General features: G+C 45.3%; 1 protein-coding gene across 5 annotated transcripts in view; it reads right to left on the bottom strand.

The window, feature by feature from the left end:
• ATPSCKMT (ATP synthase c subunit lysine N-methyltransferase) overlaps positions 1-11,518 on the bottom strand; it is a 182,619-nt gene extending 171,101 nt beyond the window's left edge. For 3 of the 5 annotated variants that reach the window (XM_073678369.1, XM_073678361.1, XM_073678368.1), the window contains exon 1: positions 11,404-11,518. The gene's annotated coding sequence lies outside the window, so the exon portion shown is untranslated. The other 2 variants (XM_073678364.1, XM_073678362.1) reach the window with 2 other exon arrangements.
• Between the last annotated feature and the right edge of the window lie 998 nt (positions 11,519-12,516).

The following is a 12,516-nucleotide window of genomic DNA, read 5'->3' as shown; positions in this document are numbered from 1 at the left end:
TCCATCAGATAGTACAGCTGTGGGGTCTACCAGAGATAGATCTGTTCGCCGACAAAGACAACAGGAAGGTGGAGAAATTCTGCTCTCTAGACACAAGGGGGAACCCTTGGGCAATAGATCCTCTCCAAATTTCCTGGAGCTTCAAGCTGGCCTATGCATTTCCACCAATAGCCATGATACCTTTAGTGGTGAGAAAGATCAAGCGAGAGTGATACTCATAGCCCCCTTCTGGCCAAAAAGACCATGGTTCTCCCTGTTGGCGATGATGTCACAGTCAGACCCATGGATCCTACCGGAAACCCCGGACCTTCTAGCTCAGGGACCAGTATTCCATTCTCAAGTGAAGGGTTTCCACTTTGCTCCTCAATATTGCCCTCTCAAATTCCATGCTGCTAAGGGTTTTCATCAGGGTTAGTGTCTACCCTGTTAAAAAGTAGGAAACCTATAACCACCAAGATCTATGGTAGAACGTGAAGGAAGTTTTTGCAGTTCCTGGGGAAACCGTTAAGCCAAAAAACACCAATTAATTCAATACTGGAGTTTTTACAGAAGGGGTTTGAGTTTGGCCTAGCTACCAGTACACTTAAGGTCCAGGTTTCTGCCTTAGGTGCGTTATATAACCATAACCTCGCAGCAAATAAATGGGTTACAAGATTCATTAAATCTTGCGGTAGATCTAGGCCAGTCTCAATTCCCAAAGTTCCTCCATGGGACCTAAATTTAGTACTTGACGCACTAACCATGGAGCCCTTTTAACCAGTTCAGGGCTTGTCAGCAAAATATATAACGTTCAAAACTATTATTTTGGTAGCTCTAACATCAGCCCGTAGGGTAAGTGATCTACAGGCCCTGTGCATAAATCCTCCATATACGCAAATATTTGAGGATAGAATAGTTCTGAGACCTGATAAAGCCTACCTTCCTAAGGTTGCACTAAAATTTCAAAGATCTCAGGAGATTGTTCTGCCCTCCTTTTGTAACAGCCCAAAGAACTCAAGGGAACAAAAGTTTCATAATCTTGATGTCAGAAGGGCTATGTTGCAATACATGGAAGTCACTAGCTAGTGGAGGCGTAGTCAGTCCTTGTTCGTAGCCTTCCAGGGGAGTAGGAAGGGGTATGGGGTAACAAAAGCAACAATAGCCAGATGGATTAGGGAGGCCATTTGTTTAGCTTACTCTTCAAGTAACACCCTGATTACTGACGGCATCAAGGCTCACTCCACCAGGGCTGTGGCTACCTCCTGGGCAGAGAAAGCAGAGGTATCGATAGATCAAATCTGTAAGGCCACTACTTGGTCGTCACCATCTACCTTTTTCAAACACTACCGTTTGGATCTATCCTGCCTGTCTGACTTGACCTTTGGTAGAAGGGTGCTACAGGCGGTGGTCCCTCCCTAAGGTGTTTCTTTCTCCAAAATTCTCTCAGGTGTGCTGTCATGGGGGAAGGGAAAACACCAAGGTTACTTACCGGTAGCCGGTTTTTCCAGAGCCCATGACAGCACCCGTATATTCCCCTCCCTTTTCTCTCACCCTCGGGTGTGCAGGTGTGTTGGGTGCTATGTGATATGGTGTTGGATTTTGTTTATAACTCCTGTTTTACAGAGGTCCTCTCAATGCTCTGTAACCAACTGAAGTAAGGGAGAGGTGCCGCCCTTTTATTTCAGATGGTTTCCTGTCCTTGAAGGGCGGATCCTCTCTCAGGTGTGCTGTCATGGGCTCTGGAAAAACCGGCTACCGGTAAGTAACGTTGGTGTTTTTTTATTCTGATCGCCTGTATAGCATAGGGATGGAGCACCATCCCTGTGCCATGCAGACAGTCAGCGCTGCACAGTGAGAAGATTGTTTGGTCATGCACTGCGCATGACGAAACAATCTTCCTGCTGTCTGGTGACCCGGATGTTGTCATGACGACATCGGGTCGTCATGACGACATCGGGTCGTCATGGCAACATCCGGGAAGCCGCGGCAGACAGCGCTGGAGGCCGGAAGAGGAGGCGAGTATCCCGATCACCTCCCCTTAGCCACCGCAATGCTGCGATCGACTTCGATCACAGCATTGCGGGGGTTAAAGTGCCGGGAGCGGTGCGGGACCGCTCCTGCACATTGTCACAGGTGACACCCGGTACTATCAGCTGACACCCGGCGGAGATCGCACCCGCACAGCCTGTGTGCGCGCGCGATCGTGATGACGTACTAATACGGGTCAGGCTCTTATGTCCCAGGGCACAGACGAGTATTAGTACTTCATGGACTTTAAAGGGGTTAAGGAACTCTTCATCTCTCCTTCCATACTCCCCCCAATCATCTCACCTTCTCCTCAATATTCACTCCTGTGTCTCCAAACAAAGACAGCCACCTCACGGCCTCTCCTGCTCCCACTTGCTAACACTTTCCCAGCTCCTTCTGACTGCTGGCGATATCTCTCCAAATCCTGGCTCTCCTCCGCACGTCCCCACAGTCACTGCTGCCTCCTATCCACAATCTGTCACAAACTCTCGCAACCTTTCAAACCTTATACCCATCCGCCCAGCCCCTGCTCCCCCAGTTCCACTAATAGAAGCTCTATGAAAAGCTCGCTCCTTGTGCAACAAACTTTCCTACATCCATTATCTTTTCATTACTAACAAACTCTTCTTCCTCGGCATCACCGAAACCTGGCTCACCCCCTCTGACACAGCATCCCCAGCTGCACTTTCATACGGTAGATTCCATCTTTCTCACACCCCTCGCTCCAATGGCAAGCATGGTGGAGGAGAAGGTTTTCTCTAGTCAGATAAGTGCTCCTTCACTCATATCCCACTGCCACCCTCCAATTAATCTGCCCTCTTTTGAGGTATATTGTGTGAGCAGCTACGCTCCCTTCAAACTCCAAATGGCTGTCATTTACCGCCCCCCGGGACCAGCCACCACCTTCTTTGACCACTTCATTTCCTTTCCGCTGACATCCCCACTATCATGGATGACTTCAACATCCCCAATGATACTTCCCACTTATCTGTCTCCAAGCTTCTATCCCTCACTTCCTCCTCCAGCCTTGTGCAATGGTTTTCTGACCCCAGTCACAATCTCCACACATTGGAGATCATCTTTTCCCGCCGCTGTTCCAACCACAACCTACTCACATTTTCTTCCCTCTCCTCTCCAGGTCCACAATCCCCACTCCACAAACTTGCACAACCTCACAGAAATCTCAAACTCCTTGACCTACACTCACTCTCTGAATACCTTCTCCCTCTCAAATGTAGTCAAGAAGTTCTATTTAGAACAAAAGGAAGGGCTCAAAAAGGGAAGAAGCGACATTTGGTATTTGGAGTGTAAATTTGTCTGGAATAGATTGTAGACACTATATTGCATCTGCATTGTCCTTGAGGCACCAAAAAAGCAGAAATCCACAATACGTGACCCAATTTTTTAAAACTAGACCCATCATGAAATTCATCTAGGGGTGTGATGAACATTTTGAACCCATAAATGCTTCACAAAACTTTGTAAAATGAGGATGTGAAAGCAAAAATTTCTTTTTTTCCACTAAAATGAGGATTTAGCCCCAAATTTGTAGTTTTGTACCCTATAATTTTTTACACTATTTCTCCACAATGAGATGATACCCCATATGTGGTGTAGCAAAGCCAAGTAGGCTAGGGTTAAGTCCTAGCAATATAGGTTCTGATTACGTGCACATAGCTAGCACTGCATTTAACCAAGCTAGGGGTTCACCTTAGTCAGTCAGCTGGAGAAGGTATTCAGAGTGGATTTGTATTAGAGCTAGAGAGAGAGACAAGCCAGAATCTCTCTCTGAGAAGGTGCTGCATAGGCCATGTGAACCAAACAGCAATATTAAGTGATTGCTATGGACAACAGCCGTTTTGGTTTGATATAACTGGGACTGGCTCAGCCGTGTATGTGTAGCCAGGGTCTATTTTGTTTAGTTAGTGCCTAGACAAGGCTAGGAATTTTGTGTCTATGGTTTTGTTATTTGGTGCTATGGAATAAACGTCACATTGTTTTGATACAAGAATCTAGTGCCAGTGTGAACACTACCTACTACTGAGCAAGAATCCACTACAATGGTCAAAACTGCTGTTTGGGTATATGATGGGGCTCGGAAAGAAATGAGTGCCATTTGATTTTTGGAGCGTAAATTTGTCTGGAATAGATTGTGAATACCATGTCGAATTTGCAGAGCCACTGACATGCCAAAACAGCAGAACCCTCCCCCCAAGTGACCCCATTTTGGAAACTAGACCGCTCAAGGACTTCATCAAGGGCTGTACTGAGCATTTTTACCATCCACGAATCTTTGGAACGTTTTGATGTGAAAACAAATTTTTTTATTTTTTTCCCACTAAAATACTGTTTTAGCGACCAATTTATAATGAGGGTGTAAGGTGGCGGTGTTCACACCGTGCAGTAACTGAGGCAGTGACCCAAGCAAGTCCAACATAAGCAGCTTTTATTCAGCACTCACGGGTAAAACAGAAAGTCCTCCGGTTCGCAGCCGGGTTAACATAAGTCCATAACAACGGTAGCCGTGGGCAACAGCTGCGCCGTGCCACTCAGAGCCTGACGAGTGCAGGGCCTTCCCAGGCGTAAGTTCAGCTACACACAGGCCCACCAAACTTTCCTGCTATGTTTCTAACAGGTCCCAATACTGAACAACACTAATCCTTAATGCAGGGTTTTAAAGGACCTGTGGCAAGAGCCAATGGAAAACCCGGGTTGGAGGGAGGAAGCCGCCCTACTGCTTTCCTGTAGCCTCCCCCAAGAAATGAAGGCCCTGCCAGGTTTTACTTAATCTGCCTTAGCCAGATAGCCTGACCAGGTCAATGCTCACCTTCATTCCTGCATTGCAGCCGCAGCTGAGTTTGTGACTGCAATGCACTCCAATGGATTTAATAAGTCTCTGTACATATTCTTGGGGATATATAACGTCCCTCGTATACGATCCTGGTCACTGCCTCACAAGGGATAATAGAAGAAAATGGACCCCATAATTTGTAATCCACTTTCTCCCGAACACAGATGTGTGGTGAGCACCTTCAACTCCCAGGTGCTTCACAGAATTACACAACGTTGAATTGTGAAAATGAAAATGTACATTTTTCCTGCACAAAATGTTGGTTTTGCCCCAAATTCTTCATTTTCAGAAGGGTAATGAGCAAAATGGACCATACACTTTGTTGTGCAATTTCTCCTGATTACGCAAATACCCCATACGTCGTCAAAAATAACTTTTGAGGCACAGTGCAAAGCTCAGGATAGAAGAAGCGCCATATTGGAGTTCAGATTTTGTTGGAATGGTTTGAGGATGCCATGACACATTGGAAGAGCCACTGAGATGCCAAAACAACAAACCTACCCCATAAGTTACCTCATTTTACAAAATACACCCCCCCCCCCCTAATAAATTCATCTAGGGGTGCAGTGAGCATGTTGATACTGCATGCGCCTCACAAAATTTTGGAGTCGGTGTCATGGAAATTGAGGAGTCGGAGTTGGAGGTTTAGCTTACCGACTCCACAGCCCTAATTTTTACCACTAAAATGTTGCTTTAGTCCCAAATTTTTAAGTTTTATAAGGGATTATAGGAAAAAAATTTACCTCAGTCTGTTGCAATTTCTCTTGAGTATGCCAATACCCAACATGTAATTGGGAAAAACATATCGGGTACAGTGCAAATCTCAGAAGGGATGGAGTGCCATACTATAGTGCAGATTTTACAGTTATGATTTGTGGGTGTCATGACCCCCTGAAGTAACAACTGAACCCCACCCATAAGTGACCCCATTTTACAAACTACAGCTCTCAATGAATTTATCTAAGGGTGCAAGGATCATATTGACACCACGATGTGTCACAGAACTTTATACCATTGGCCATTGAAGAAAAAATAATTACATTTTTAGAACAAAATTTTGTTTTTGCCACAGATTTAACATTTTCACAAGAGGAAATGGGTAAAAATGGAACCAAATTTGTCACAATTTCTGCCGCCAAACATCTTTGTGAATTTATCCACAGGTATAGTGATGATTTGGCTCCATGGGTGTTTTCCAGAAACAAGCAGCAGTGGATGTTGCAGAGTGACAATTGCAAATCTCCCATTGTATTGCCCAGTATGTTGTAATGCAAAGTACATTATGGTCAGCTTCTGCTTCTGGAGACATACACCTGTAAATTATGAGGGCTCTCATCGCTACAGAAATGCCAAACATGTGGTTTATGCACACTGTGGGACTCAGAAGGGAGGGGGCATTTGGATTTGGGAGCACAGAATTTGATGAATTTCCTTTGAAATATATCTCGGTCTCTAGACTCCCCCCATAGGCCCCAAAATGTGATCAGTGTTTTCCCCTTGTAATGTGGGTGATTTTGTGCAGGGGGAGGGGGGGGGGGGGAACTTTCCTGCCTGGTGCAGTTCTGGTAAAGCTGGCCAGTTTCACCACTGCACTGGCTACAACAGCTTTTCCAGCTCTGGTACCAGGTGCTGAAGGCGCGTTGATGCCATCTTGGATCTCTCTGCATGCTGAGGACGATGCCTCGTGCTGTTTCCTCCTAATTCCCCTGGCTAAGAAGATGCCGCTCACCAGTAACGCTAAATACAAGGGTCATTTGGGTGAGAATTTGTAAAGAGAGGAGAGAACAAGGCGCAATGGGTGACTCAGCATTGCAATTCTTAGAGGGGTGTGGGGATGGCTACTAACCTTATGAAGTTGTGCACCTCTGCACAACCCCAGAGTAAAGCTCCACAAGCTCCGCTCTGTTGGTGGCTGTCATCTATTTCCAGCGGCGTTCACAGATCCTGATCTCTCGGTGGTGGTTCACGTGGTCAGGTTAGTTGCATGTAAGGCCGAGATGGACACCCAGCTTCACCAACACAACCGGCAGCGCTCCGGAGGGGTTAGGGCAGCGCAGCTTGGAAAACCAGGGTAGTAATTGTAATTAAATTCCTCCCACAGGTGAAAGAACAATAAATTAAAGGCAGCTCTACCGCACCCCAACAGGGGGAAAGGGACGATCAGTGAATGTGAATAGCGGTACCAGAGCGCCAATAACAGGGCAAAAATATTAAAAATGAAAAAACGAGGGGAAAGGGAAAACGTATGTCAGCTCACCATGTAATAGCCAGACTCATCCAGTCCCAACGAAGTCTTGCAGCGGAGACGCCCAGGTCACGGGCTACCAAAGTTCAAGTAATGAGAAAGCAAGCAAAAATATCTCCAGCAGGACCAGGGTTGTATATATCTTGTTAAAACTTCACTTTTAATTTCAAATTATAAAAGCCAAGGATGAGTTACAGAATGAGCAATATAGCGGCTCTTAGGTACAGCACATTCCAACGCGTTTCGGCTAAACCTTATTCATGGAATTAAAAGTGAAGTTTTAACAAGATATATACAACCCTGGTCCTGCTGGAGATATCTTTGCTTGCTTTCTCATTACTAAAAATATTAAAAGGACTGCTTTATTAATACACACAACGCGTTTCGGTGGACACAGCCACCTGATGAAGGTGGCTGTGTCCACCGAAACGCGTTGTGTGTATTAATAAATCAGTCCTTTTAATATTTTTGCCCTGTTATTGGCGCTCTGGTACCGCTATTCATATTCACTGATTTGGGTGAGAATTAACCCCTTCACAAGATGACGTATAGGTAAGTCATATATCGTGTCTCCCCCTTTGATGTGGGCTCCGGTGCTGAGCCTGCATCTTTTCAGGCACAAGACAACTGATCCTCTGTCATGCACCCCTAACAACTGCAGGTGGAATCGCAATCCACCCGTGGCTGTTAACATGCTATATACCGCCATCAATCTCTGACAGCGGAAATTAACATTCCCGTGCCGGAAGCAGGTCACTAACTCTACCCATTGGCGTCTTGTCACATGCTGATTTGCTATGAGCGCGCCGCCCCGTGTTCAGCGCTCATACCAGATGATCAATTCTGCTACACAAACCAGGGCTGAAGCCCTGCTATGTGTAGCACAAGCGATCAGATGATCACAGCTTCATCAAAAGTAAAAGCCATCCCGCAAAAAAAAAAAGCCCTCACACGGCTATATTGAAGGAAAAATAACAAAGTTATGGGTCTGGGAAGAAGAGGAGAAAAAGACAAAAATGAAAAAAATGAAAATGGTCTAGTGGTTAAGAAGTTAAAACTGGTTTTCGGATCCCAGCGGCGCAGTGGAGTAGAATGCAGGCGGATGTCCCCTGAGCTCTCCTGCAGTGCGGAAGCTCACATGCTCGGCAGAGCAACGCCCTCAAATAATTACATTTTTAACACAAAACTTTTATTTTAGACCCAGATTTTACATTTTCATATGGGAAAATGGGTAAAATTCGTACCAAGATTTGTCACACAATTGCTACTGCATGTAGAAATACCCCACATGTGGCTGTACAGTACTGTTTAGCCACATGGCGAGACTAGGGAAAGAAAATGCTCTTTTTGACACTTGGAGAACAAATTATTTTAGAATAGTTTACGGAAAACCATATTAACCCTTTTCTGACGTTTGTAGTAATAGTACATCCTTGTGCCCTGGGCCTATTGGGCCAGGGACATACTATTACGCAGAATGTGATCGCGTGCGAACACAAGCGGTGCGATCGCCGCCGGGTGTCAGCTGATTGTCACAGCTTACACCTGGTGCTATGTGCTAGGAGCGGTCCTGCACGGCTCCAAGCACATTAACCCCCCGAAATGCTGCGATCGAAGTCGATCACAGCATTCTGGGAGCAAGGGGAGGTAAGCGCCGATACTTACCTCCTCTCCGTCGTCAAGCGATGTCTGGGGCCCGGTGGTTGTCATGGTGACCCGGATATCGTCATGACGACATCCGGGTCACCATGCAGCAGGAAGTTACTTTGATCACGTGCAGTGCGCTATCAATGTAAAGTCTCCCTGTGCAACGCTGACAGGGTGTATAGCATCTCTATGCTATATAAGGGATCAGACTGCAAAAAGTGAAAGTCACATTGTCTGATTTGGAAAGAATTATTTTTTCAAATTTTGGTGGAAAATAAGTATTCGGTCAATTACAAACAAGCAAGATTTCTGCATATTATAATAATTATAATTTACACACTCAGTCCATCCTCCCACATTATTAAAGGGGATTTCGACCAAGGGCACATTTCTAGTCAGCAGCGCAGCTAGCTGAACACTAACAGAGTGTAATGTTTGGATTTGGCTTTACCAGGTGGTAGGCCCTGCTTCTTACTATGGAGGCCAGCGCCCTACTTCTTACTATGGAGGCCGTTCACACGTGGTTTACTATGGCCACTATGGTGGTTCAAGCAGTTGTCACGTGACCCTAAGTAGGTATTTTGCCAAAGACATTCTCACCTGCTTCTCATCCACTTCTCTTAATTTCCTATCGAAGGAAGCACATGAGAATGTGTTTGACAAAGTAAGGGTTCGTTCACACTGCCATATAACGCAGTCTAGGGCTATCCGATATTTTATCAGACAGCACTCGGCCCAATGTTATACTATGTGGAAGTGCAGATCTGCATGGTTTTCTACAGACCAAATGGGTCTGTGGAAAAAAAAAATTGCAGCCTGTTGCAAGTGGCTCTGGAATTTGGATCACGTGCACCCGTACAAGTCCATGGGTCCGGGTGAAACATTGGACTGCACTTTAACGCCTTTCAACTACAGCCTGATTTACGCGGACACAGACAATGGAGAAGTTAAATTCTCCATCTTCTCCGCATGTGTGATTCGATTTTCTCATGCAAGAGAATCAGATAAAGGAAACTGACACTAATTAAACTCTGATCAGAGTTTGATCAATGTCATTACCATAAACAATCCGATTTTCTGGCAATCATCAAGAGTGTGAAACAGCCGTTAAAGTGAACCTGTCAGTAGGATTTTGCTAAGTAAACTACAGGCAGTGTCATGTTGGGGCTGTTGGACTAATTAATATGATACCTGAGGTGAAGAAATCCATCTTGTGGTTCTTGTGTAATCAGTGTTTAAAGCTCTGAGAAAATGATATGCCCGTGCACTGGGGCGGGACTGTCAACAGGGTCTTAACATGGTGCTCTAGGACAGATGAGCAAGAAAAGACCTGCCCACAGGACACCCCAAAGCACAAGTTACTCATCATAGAGACAGCCAGAGAGACAGCCAGCGAGATAGAGATAAGGGGTTGTCCACTACTTTAACTCTGATGACCTCACCAAGCAGTGCCACATCGCTGCCCATAAGGGCAGATTAGCAGTCCGGGTCTATTAGTACTGAACATTTTGACTCCATGGGTGTAAGAGAAACAAACAGCAGTGGATGTTGCCAAGTGAAAATTGCAAATCTGTCCAGATCGTGCTTCTGGAGACACGCACAGGTAAATTAGGCGGGCTCTTAATGCTACAGAAATGTCTAACATATGGAAGCTAAATGTGGTTTAAGCACACTGTGGGGGCATTTTGTTTTGGGGGGTGAGGATCCATAGCGCTTTTCTGGGGCCTGTGTGTTACCAGTAATGTGGAAGCCCCCTATATTTCCATTAACAGATGACTGACATAAACAGAACTTGGGAATCATGGAGGCATGTCCATTTTTAATACCAGAATCACAGATGATAACTACCACTGAAGGTTGATGAGTCTGTGGAAATCACATACAGCACACATATGGCATCACTGCGCAGTCTGTAATTAACATGCAAAGGATAAGAAAAGCTTTGTAATTTATTAATTCATCAATATGTGAAAACCACTGATGGTAAAAACAGGCACACTGACCAAACCCTGGAAGAAAATCCGATCCAACACACTGCTGACACTCTTACCTGTTTTGTACATATGAACAAACACGTACATCTGAATGAACTTCTATCAATTGACACTAGCTCTCAAACAACCCTCCTCCATTATCACTTTTTAAAAGGGGATAAGAAAAAACAAGGACACAAAAAGGAGGTAAAAGGTATGACAAAAAGGATGTCAAATAAACATAGCTGCATGAATGTGCCCTAAGACACACCTGTGTTCTATGTGAGCTGAGAACCACATGTTAATAATGAATCAAGCAGCTACAATTGTACGTACAAGGTTTAGGGCCATCTGCGAAAATATTGGGGCAAAAATGAAATACAGCAAATGGCCAAAATCTAACAGAAAATGGCACATTCAGTACAAGCAATAACACATGAATGACCCCCCAGATCTATGGGAGATGTGCCCCTGCGACCATAACTAACACAGTTATCATGGGAATGCTATAGCTACACAGGGAGCTCACCATACACCACTTCTTGGGGACAATATCCATTGCATTTTGTATGCCTTGCATCTTTGTAGTAAATTTCCACTTATGTATGAATTATCTCCTCCATATAAATCACAGTAGTAAATGATAAGATACCGCCACATGAAGAAAACGAGGAACTGACCTCCACGGTGGTGCTACAGTAACGTCTAGATCGGAGTGGCTCCTGGGAGGAAATGATGTCACCGGAAAAGGCGGGGCCGCATCTCATCCACTGTGCCGAGTCTGTTCAGCCTAGAATGTAATGTCTCCTTCCAGGTCCTGACTGCAGCCCATACATTCTACACTCACAAGTGACGACAGAACAATCTATAGACTCCTACCAGCTATATATTATTAAAGGCGGCAGAATGTATGGGCTCCTGTCAGGTATATATTATTGGAGGCAGCAGAATGTATGGGCTCCTGTCAGGTATATATTATTAAAGGCGGCAGAATGTATGGGCTCCTGTCAGGTATATATTATTGGAGGCAGCAGAATCTATGAGCTCCTGTCAGGTATATATTATTGGAAGCAGCAGAATGTATGGGCTCCTGTCAGGTATACATTATTGGGGGCAGCAGAATGTATGGGCTCCTGTCAGGTATACATTATTGGGGGCAGCAGAATGTATGGGCTCCTGTCAGGTATATATTATTGGAGGCAGGAGAATGTATGGGATCCTGTCAGGTATATATTATTGGAGGCAGCAGAATGTATGGGCTCCTGTCAGGTATATATTATTGGGGGCCGCAGAATGTATGGTTTCCTGTCAGGTATATATTATTGGAGGCACAAGAATGTATGGGCTCCTGTCAGGTATATATTATTGGAGGAAGCAGAATGTATGGGCTCCTACCAGGTATATATTATTGGAGGCAGTAGAATGTATGGGCTCCTGTCAGGTATATATTATTGGAGGCAGCAGAATCTATGGGCTCCTGTCAGGTATATATTATTGGAGGCAGGAGAATGTATGGGTTCCTGTCTCCTGTCAGGTATATATTATTGGAGGCAGCAGAATGTATGGGCTCCTGTCAGGTACGGTATATATTATTGGAGGCAGGAGAATGTATGGGCTCCTGTCAGGTATTGTCACGCTGTCTCTGTATACTGGAGGTAGGGGGCCTAAGCTGACCCTAAGCTGGGGCCCTGACTAATCCCTCAACCTGGAGGTACTGTTAAAGGTACAGAGGTCCAGGCCGCCAGCGTAACCCCTACCTCCTGAAGATCCCTGCACCTCAGTAATCTAGTCCT

This window comes from Phyllobates terribilis, unplaced genomic scaffold, assembly GCF_046119375.1.
Source record: "Phyllobates terribilis strain yellow unplaced genomic scaffold, ASM4611937v1 Scaffold_4__5_contigs__length_816908805, whole genome shotgun sequence".
NCBI lineage: Eukaryota > Metazoa > Chordata > Amphibia > Anura > Dendrobatidae > Phyllobates > Phyllobates terribilis.
This window is presented reverse-complemented; position numbering and strand designations above follow the sequence as displayed.